Source organism: Sinocyclocheilus rhinocerous, unplaced genomic scaffold (genome assembly GCF_001515625.1).
Source record: "Sinocyclocheilus rhinocerous isolate Xijiao unplaced genomic scaffold, SAMN03320098_v1.1 scaffold28, whole genome shotgun sequence".
NCBI classification, from domain to species: domain Eukaryota; kingdom Metazoa; phylum Chordata; class Actinopteri; order Cypriniformes; family Cyprinidae; genus Sinocyclocheilus; species Sinocyclocheilus rhinocerous.
Genome location: NW_015652416.1, coordinates 226,964 through 235,445, shown reverse-complemented (window position 1 = coordinate 235,445; position 8,482 = coordinate 226,964). Strand labels below are relative to the sequence as shown.

At 35.3% G+C, this 8,482-nt stretch overlaps 1 pseudogene; it reads right to left on the bottom strand.

Moving 5' to 3' along the window:
* Positions 1 to 8,482, bottom strand: part of LOC107714970 (cadherin-11-like) — a 93,600-nt pseudogene that overhangs the window by 11,056 nt on the left and 74,062 nt on the right.

Sequence of the window (8,482 nt, the reverse complement as noted above, 5' to 3'; positions counted from 1 at the left end):
TTTTTGCACAGTGGTGGCCACTAGCGGAGTGAACTGTGAACAGCGATAAGGTATAGCTAAGAAGGGTCCAGACTAACCTTACGAACGAATGACTTACGGAAGGTATACTTAACTAAGAACACTTCGGGAAACACGTATTAACGTGAAGGTACAACTTAAGGTATAACTTACGAACGACGTAGCGTTAAGAAGGTTTCGGGAAACGCAGCCCAGATCATTTCATATAACAAATATATAATAATATAATACATATGAAAAAAAATATATGTTCTTAGTAATATCATAATTAATAATAAAAAAATCTATAATCATAATAAATATAACATTTTTATAAAATCTATACACACACAATAGTAATACATACACACATTTATATAGCTTATATTTATAATATTATAATAAATATGTATATGTTCTTCATAATATAATAATCATAAATTTAATATTTAATAAATATAAATTATAATAAATATAAAATTTTTATAACATATCTATACACACAATAATAATAATAATACACACATATATACAAACATTTATATAGCTTACATTTATAAATTATAATTGAAAAATAAATAATATATTATAAAAACTATAATTAGTTTTGTCTATAATATATTATGGAGATATCTTCTTTACTCAAGACTTCCTCATTTCTGTTTTTGTGTTCCACTGCAAAAATAACAGCATACGGGTTTATTCAGACATGAATGATGAATACATTTTAATTTTGGGGTGAGCCATTCCTGAAAGCAAATTAGAAATCAGCAGATTGAAGCGGCGGACAGGACAAATGAGCGAAACGAAGGAACGGATTGCCGGAGCACAGAGAAGGGAGTTTGCCGTGTTCACCGGAGTAGAATGTGACAAAAAAGATAAATGGATGAGCGTAATGAAGGAGGATATATGTCTGGACAGAGACCGGGAGGGAGATGAGGAAAACTGATGGGGAAGAAAAGACGGATGGATGACAGGAGAAGCGAGCGCACCTCCCCTCTCTCTGATGGAGAAGTTGAGCGCGCTGCTGGACTCTGCGGGAATGCTGAAGTGGATAGGAGAGTTGTGGCTGCTTTGGTCTTTATCCGTCACTCGAATCACCTGCACCACCTGAAACGCAAATGAAGAAAGACTGATACGGTGATTTGCGCAAATAAGACAGTTTTCTGCTGTTGAACGGATAAAGGATTAGCAGTCTAACACGCCACGTCATGTTTGGGCCGACTCACTGTGCACTGCGTCAATATCAGTCGCTTATAGAAATCTGCTTTTCTGAAATGCCTTTGGTGAACGAATCTATTTAAAGCGTAGCATGCAGGGTCACTTTTCCCTCAGAAATGCAGAAAGTAATATAATTGATCGGTCAGCTGATGAGTATTGTAAAATAAACCCTGACAGAGTGATCAGAAATAGGTGAAGGGATTTATTGAGCATAAACGTCCAGCTGACTGCACATAATTCTACTTATTATGTGGCTACTTGCCACATAAATATTCAATGGACATGCAATCATGATGGGAAAGTAAATGATTTGAATATGCCACAGCTATTGTAGGAAATCAGTTGCCTGGAGCAGCGATTAATTATGCAATATATTACTTTATTGCAGAATGCTGCTATTGACCAATCAGAAATAAGCATCTCAGATTTGTTTATTCCAGAAGAATTGTTTATTATTGAACACTGGTGTCTTTTATTAAATTGCTTTGCCAATATGACAAGAGACGACATGCATTAGTAATTTTGCTGTGGGCTGTTGTTAAGCACACAAACCAATGTGCAACAAATTATAATTATTATTAATAATATTCACAAATACTTAAGAGGTATACTACTGTTTATTTGAATAATTTTATTCTTCTTGTTTTTTATTGTCTATTATTTTCCCATCTTTTTATTTTATATTTAATATTTTATTTTATATATTTTATTGAATTGTTATATACATTTTTTTTTTTTTACTTTAATATTTTAATACAGAATGCTGCCATTGACCAATCAGGATCAAGCATCTCAGTCATTTATATTACTTGGAAGAAGAATAGTTTTTTCCAATATATTCAACATGTTTTCTGTGTCTGTGTGTGTGTGTGTGTGTGTGTGTGTGTTTATCATATTGCTTTTGCCACCGTATTCTAAAACCAATATGACACAAGATGACATGTATTATAAATTTTAATGTGGTTAAGAAGTGTTGCTAGGCACACAGCCCAAATAAAATGTCCAATAAATTATTATTATTATCATTATAATTATTATTATTCACAAATAGTTTTTTGTTTAATATAAAAGCAATATGACAAGAGACAACATCCATTCATAATTTTATACAACCCAATGATAAAACACCAATGTGCAAATAAATACATAAATAAATACAAATAATAATAACAATAATACAAACAAACAATAAATAAATTAAACTAATGCAAACACTTGTGAGGTACTGCTGTTTATTTTAACAATGTTTTATTTTTGTAATTTATTTTATATTTGTATATATTTTACTTTATTTTTATATCATTTATTTCAGCTAATCTAAACACAAATTGCACATAAATTCTGTCTGGTTGTCTTCCATTTTTTTTTAACCCAAAGACAAAAACAAATGAGAGGTATACCGCAGTTATTTTAATAAATGTATTTATGTGTTTGTTTCATATTTATTTTTATATATTTTATTTTATATTTTTTTAATAAATTGTATTTGAATTTTTTCGAGTATCTCATTTTTCCCACACAAATTGCACATAATTTCTGTCTGGTTGTCTTCCATTGTGGATGCTTCTTGGCCACAATAATCTTTTAAAGCGGACCGTGCTTCATTATTCACAGACTCTTTCCTCTGCAGGCTTTAAAGGGTCAAAGATCACCGACCTGTCCAGCAGCGCTGGAGTCGCACACGGCCGTGTTGTATTGTCGGTCCAGCTCGGGGGCGTTGTCATTGAGGTCCAGCGTCTCTATGGCAACCGCTACCCTGGTGACTTGGTTGGGGCTGTCTAAGAAACAGAAAAATATATATATATAAATAAAAAGCAAAGAAAGTTAGAAATCAAAAGCTTTTAAGCCGCAAGTAGGTCAGCTAAATCTTACTGACCATGAAACAGAAGTTAACTCCAATCTGTCTCCTTACTGTTCTCCATACGCTCTTTGCTCTTTTGGGACATAACGTTACATCACGAGCAGAAGTGGCCCGAACGTCATCTGATGTTCATGACATTACATAAAGCCATAACAGAAGCACACTTATCGCACTCAGAGCGTCTGTCTAATATGAAAGTAATTACTGAATATAAGCTGAACAAATCCACTAAAGACTCAGAGTGACTTCTGAGGATGCAAGATAGTGTTTTACGAGGGCCAACGGGAAGCACAAACAGGCGACCTTGAGCTGGGGTGGACCGGACTCAAAAGCAATTCCACTTTTCATTCTACAGTATTATCCCTTTCTCTTCCACTTCTGTCCGCGCGTGTCTCTGCCATGAGCTTTCATGTCCACGGCCGCCACAGAAGTAATAGCCTTCCTGTGGGCCGATTACACGCTGCTACCTGTGTGAAATTGTCAGGCGCTCAGAATTGATGCGATGTGCCTTTAAGGGCAGCGGCGGTGCAGAGGAGTTCTGGTACCTCTCTGTGTGGCGATGACGGTAATGTTATGCCATTGCTCCTGTTCCCGATCCAATTCCACGGTGGTGGTGATGAGGCCATTGTCAGAGGCGATACGGAACAGCGCCTCGGGGTCCGACTCGGGATCAATTGAGTACCTGAGAAGAAATGGACAGGAATAAAAGAAGGAGGGCAGACAGATTAGAAGATATAAAGGATCCAGTGCATCAATAAGCCAGTTAAGCAAGTGAAACGGAGCAGGTTAAGTGGAAACAGCCCACATGCTTCCCCTGGCAGACAGAAACATGATGCAATATGAGTTTTTTTAACTAATAATGTAAAAACTGTATGTGCTGTGTGGGTAAAACTCACAAAAACCTGTTAAGACGATGTCCTTGTGATATTTCACCCCAAAATCAAGGAATCTATGTGATGACAATGCTGAATTTTCAGCATCATTACTCCAGTCTTCAGTGTCACATGATCCTTCAGAAATCATTCTAATATGCTGATTTGCTGCTTGAAAACAGTTGTGCTGCTTAATATTTTTTTGGACCCCGTGATGATTTTTTTCAGGATTCTTTAAGGAATAAAAAGTTAAAAAAGAAAAGCATTTATTCAAAGTAGAAATCTTTTGTAACAATATACGCTACAGTTCAAAGGTTCGGGGTCAGTATTTATTTTGAAAGAAATTAATATTTTTATCCAGCAGGGATGTGTTAAATTGATAAAAGGTGATAATAAAGACTCATATTGTTAGATTAAAATAGAAAACAGTTATTTTAAATTGTAATAATATTTTACAATATTACTGTATTTTTCTGTATTTTCGATCAAATAAATGCAGCCTATATGAGCATAAGAGAACTGTAAAAAACATTACAGTATATTAAAAACATTACTACACACACACACACACGTCTGGTCAGCTATCCTTGTGGGGACTCTCCATAGGTGTAATGGTTTTTATACTGTACAGACCGTATATTCTATTGCCCTACACCAACCCTGCCCCTAAACCTACCCCTCACAGGAAACTTTCTGCATTTTTAAATTTTCAAAAAACTTCATTCTGTGATTTATTAGCTTGTTTACCCGTGGGGACCTCAATTTAGGTCCCCACCGTGACACGAGTCCCCATGAGTCTGTGTGTATTCAGGTTTAAGTCCTCACCAGAATAGAAAAACAGGTACACACACACACACACACACAGTCTCAATCTATGGTGGTAATTACATTTTGTTTGTATAATCATTATCCTAAATAAACTCCTAAATTAAAAAATTTAATTTTGTCCTAAATACAATGAAATATTATTTTCACTCCTATTATTACACACTTTTATTTTTGCATAATTTGACAAAATTACATCTTAACTGGAAATAATGCACACTAAAATATTCTGTTTTAAAATATATTTTTCTTTGTACATGTTTCATATTTTATCTCAAGCTCTTTACTAATGCCTTGGTAGTCATAATTTATAAAATTAACAAATATAGATATGGCTCTTTGTTTAGATCTGGTTTTAAAAGAATACATTTTTCAATCATTAATTTTCATATTTTTGAAGTCAAAAATTAAAAGTCTGGGTCTGGAACTTATATGGTAAATAATAAAAAAAAGTATATAAATAAAATTAATTTGAAAACAGGGACATGCTAAATTTGAAGGACATGCTAAAAATGTTTCCAAAATGTAATTTTCTGTTTTAATGTGGCCTTCAAAAGTCCCTGGCATATAAAAGTAGCCGCATCTGAAGAAACACATAGTAGTATTTGCTTAATATGTGCTGCCTTTAAATTATGCTGATAAATTTTAATTAAAAACATTGCAAAATTACCATATTAAAGAAATTAGATCTGAGCATCAACATTAAGAATAATGAAAAAAAATAAATAAATAAATAATACATTATGGCAATAAGAATTTGGGGGTGATTCGCTTCATTATCATGAAAAGGTCACAATGCAAAATAATGGGACTCTCCTAAAAACAAAGCAAATAAACGAACTCATTTTCTGTATAGAAAATACGTTTGCATTGATTTTGGAGTGACCAATGTGTTCTTGTGAGATTCACCCATACATGTATGTATGACTAGATAAAAGCAAGTCATATTGCATAAACAAGGTGAAAAAATAGTGTTTACTTGATGTTGTTACTGAGGCCTGTATCCGGGTCCACGGCGGCCACTCTTCCCACCACGCATGCCGGAGGGCAGTTTTCCGACACATCCAGCCGGTACCGCGAGCGGGAGAATTTCGGCGGCTCGTCTGCGTTCAGAACCGTGATGCGCACCATTGCCCGGTCCTTGAACGGACCTCGTCTGAGGAACCGCGAGTCCACGTTTGGGTTTTGCACCTCCACCGCGAGAGAGTAGGTGCTTCGCCTCTCGTAGTCCACGGCCTGGTGTTCAAGATAAAAAACACTTCCTCATAAAACATTACTTTAGTGAAACTCACATACACCAGCATTTGTTTTACTGTGTTTTGGCACCAGGAAGGTGCTCTAAAATATCTTTTCATTTCAGTGAGATGCTGAAACTCCCACGTTCACTCCTTTTTCATCTCTGCACCTCAGTAGATTACAAAAAAAAACCATATAAAGCGTCAAAAAAAGCAATGTGTCTGGGTTTCAGCTCTTCATAACTTAAACGACTGCAGGGCTTGCTCTGCTGGTATTAAGACGGAAGGAAGTCATGGATGTGGTTATATTAACATCGATAACCGCTTCAGAACTGTATTAGGGGTTGTGGATGCACTTCTGACGCTGGACACGATGACATTGAAGAACCGTAGGTGTCCACAATCAAAGTGTCAGAAGATGCAAGTGATGTAAAATAACAGGACCGATATTACGAGCCTGTCAAGAAAGTAAATGGGGTCAATTTTTTCATGTCATGTTGACTTTAAGGGAGGCAACAATAGGGTTGGGAATCGAAAATCGATTCCAATTCTAGAATCGGATACTTCAGGTCAGGAATCGGATACTTGTTGTCAGTGTTGTAACACATTACAAGTAACGCAAGTTACGTAATCAGATTACTTTTTTCAAGTAACTAGTAAAGTAACGCATTACTTTTTAATTTAGAAGGAAATATCTGAGTTACCTTTTCAAATAAGTAACGCAAGTTACTTTGTTTCCCATGTCTTGACTGACAGCTCTCGTGTTGCCATGTTGAGAGAAATCGGGAGTAAGTGCAGAGGCGTTGTGTGCGCTGTGATGTTACTGTAGTTCTAGACTAAATATGAACATTATTTACTCTTCTCACTGCACAAAAACAGATTCAGTATTCCTCAAAATGAATAAAAACAGTCAAATGCAAACTCAGAATATTATATAAACCTGCAATAATTAAATATGTTAAATAAGACAAATATCATTTATGTATTTAATCCCATTTTATTAACCAATGTCTTTGCTACTGACCTTCGATGATCTAATTCAACCATACTAATAAGCAAAAATGACACATTTGTTTCATTTTTGTTATTGCTGAATAGTGTTGAACTTTATTCTCCTGCATCACATTCTTCATGCGATTTGTTTGAGCTGCACCCTCTACTGTACAGACGTGAATTTGCATTTCCTTCAGCCTGAGACGTATTCATTTCACTTCTGTTGTGAAAAGGGCTTTTACATTTGTAAAAGAAGAACTTTTTTATATTAAAAACAAACAAGCAAGCCCTGCCCAGATTTAAAAAGTAACTCAAAAGTAACGTAACACATTATTTTCCATAAAAATTAACTAAGTAACGTAATTAGTTACTTTTGTAGGAAGTAACGCAATATTGTAATGCATTACTTTTAAAAGTAACTTTCCCCAACACTGTATTTAATATTACATATCTAATTAATATTTTTACATTTGATTCCGATTCCAGAATCGGATACTTAAGGTCGGGAATCCACTGCTTGTTGTCAAATTAAAATTTCGATTCCGCCTATCGATTCCTATGCGCTTTTATTTTCTTCATCTGTGAGGACCGGACCTAGCGATCTGCCAGGACCTTGCTCGCTAATCTAAGCGCTCCAAAGTTTGGCTGCATTTGCGATCAGAAGCCAAAAAAGCTAAGTATGATATCTGTGATAGCTAAACATGTTGCAAGAGAGGTGTCACCACCAACATGACAAAGCACTTGAATTTAATAGATCGTTAAAGATTGCGAGCACGATTCAAACACCAACGTGATTCTATTCCTAAATTACAATGATTCGTCTGTTTCATTCTTCAACCTTTGACGTGTGCGATCAATGTTGTGATCACTTGGTTCATCTGTTCATCTGTCTCAATTTATTCAGAATCATGCAGTTCTATTTTGCACACAAACAGCTCTTAAAGAGTCCAGTTTTAATGTAGTCTGTTGATTTTTGTTCATGGTATTCAACTCCAATAAATGGTTTGCAAATAAGAGACACAGGATAAATGCTTGATATCATTATTTAATCACATTGGAATCGAAACTGGGAATCGAAAAAAAATCGGAATCGATAAGCAGAATCGGAATTGATAAAATTCAAACGATACCCAACCCTAGACGTCAAGGAAAATGAGAATGACATGAGAACATACAGTATGACCAACCGTATTTACAAAACATACAGAGAATTTAAAGGTGCAGTAGCGAATGCTTCTGGCTACTGAAGCTCAATTTCATGCATTGCTGCATTCCAAAATGTGAGCTTGAAATGCATTGGCCAAGAATTCACATCTGCATTTGCATGTGTGTGTAGTTTTTGGCCAAAGGGTCAAAGAAAAAGTGGAAAATAGTGCTGCAAAACTAAATAACAATAAAAACGTATTAGATAGATAGACAAAGACTGAGAGACAGACAGAGAGACAGAGAGACAGACAGACAGACAGACAGACAGACAA